General features: G+C 30.9%; 1 non-coding gene across 1 annotated transcript; it reads left to right on the plus strand.

Annotated features, from left to right (window-relative positions):
- The first annotated feature begins 334 nt into the window (after positions 1-334).
- Positions 335-441, plus strand: LOC133780918 (small nucleolar RNA R71). The gene has a single exon (XR_009869724.1). It is a non-coding gene; the product is annotated as a small nucleolar RNA R71 (small nucleolar RNA).
- The last annotated feature ends 372 nt before the right edge of the window (positions 442-813 follow it).

An 813-nucleotide genomic window follows, 5' to 3' on the forward strand; every position in this document is an offset into this window, starting at 1 on the left:
CATATAGAACAAACATCTTTTCTTGGTTGTATTGGAGAATTTATAGTCTGGCTTATGGCTAAAGCTTCTACTTTTCTCGCTAATTTGTCTAAGGATGTTTTTAAGTCGAATTCATCTTTTACTTCATATCTTCCTCCTCTTTTTCGTGAATTAGTTGACCTAGACCTAGGATCAAAATAATTCCATTGTTGTGATTGACAGATAAATCTGCAAGGGCATCCCAAGCCTCTTGTCCTTGAAATTTAAAAAAATTTCCAGCATGCATAGATTGAATCGTTTGACGATTAGAGGGAGTTAAACCATCATAAAAATATTTTACAAGTCTCCATTTTAAAAACCATGATGAGGAAATTTTAATAATAAATCTTTAAATCTCTCCCAACATTCATAAAACTCTTCATTATCTTTTTGAAAAAACTCAGAGATTTCTCTCCTTAGACTATCAGTTTTAGACATAGGAAAAAATTTCAGCAATAATTTATTATAAGTTGATCCCATGTAGTTATAGGCCCTGTGGGAAGAGAATTTAACCAAGATTTTGATTTTTCCTTTAATGAAAAATGGAATAATCTTAGTTTGACCGACTCATAAAAAAAATTTGAAATTTAAATGTTGAGCAAATTTCTAAGAAATATTTGACATGCATGTAAGGATCCTCTCTATCTAACCCATAAAAAGATGGCAACAATTGAATGATTTATAATTTAAGCTCAAAATGGGTAGCAAAAGTGGTAGGAATAACAATGCATGAGGGAGCATTAGATGAAATAGGTGCAAAATATTCAAGTAAGGTTTTTTCAGGCACAACATTTT

The sequence above is a fragment of the Humulus lupulus genome, chromosome 5 (assembly GCF_963169125.1).
Source record: "Humulus lupulus chromosome 5, drHumLupu1.1, whole genome shotgun sequence".
Classification (NCBI taxonomy): Eukaryota; Viridiplantae; Streptophyta; class Magnoliopsida; order Rosales; family Cannabaceae; genus Humulus; species Humulus lupulus.